We start from the raw sequence: 578 nt of genomic DNA on the forward strand, positions 1-578 counted from the left end.
TTCAATCTACCCATCTTTTCTCAGTTATCCAGGTAACTCTCCATCTTTCTGTCAAGGTCCCACACACATGTGACTTCCTTCATGAATCCTTCAAATATGTCTTATTCAATATGAATGCTTGCTACAACCAAACAGTAAGCAGTTTAAACCTACCGGCCACTCTCTGGAAGAGAGATGTGGCAGACAGCTCTGTAAAGTTTATCTACTGTTGTTAGGTGCCATCTAGTTGGCACTGACCCATAGTGATTTGTATGTACCAAACACCAAACCAAACTCACTACCATCAAGTTGATTCTGACTCACAGAAGCCCCCTTTGGTTTTCTGAGGCAGTAAATCTTTATGGAAGTAGATTGCCCAGTCTTCCTTCCATGGAGTGGCTGGTGGGTTTGAACTGTCAGCCTTCTGGGTAGCAGTCAAATGCCTTATGAACTTTGTCACCAGAGATCCTTGACCCTTAGGTACCACAGTAAAAAATACTCTTTGGTTCTGTGCCATCCTCACAATCCTTGCTCTGCTTCAGCCCATTGCTGCAGCCACTGTGTCAATACATACCGTTGAGGGTCTCCCCCTTCTTCAC

The sequence above is a fragment of the Orycteropus afer genome, unplaced genomic scaffold (genome assembly GCF_000298275.1).
Source record: "Orycteropus afer afer isolate SDZICR_OR568_19922 unplaced genomic scaffold, OryAfe1.0 scaffold00251, whole genome shotgun sequence".
In the NCBI taxonomy this organism is placed as follows: domain Eukaryota; kingdom Metazoa; phylum Chordata; class Mammalia; order Tubulidentata; family Orycteropodidae; genus Orycteropus; species Orycteropus afer.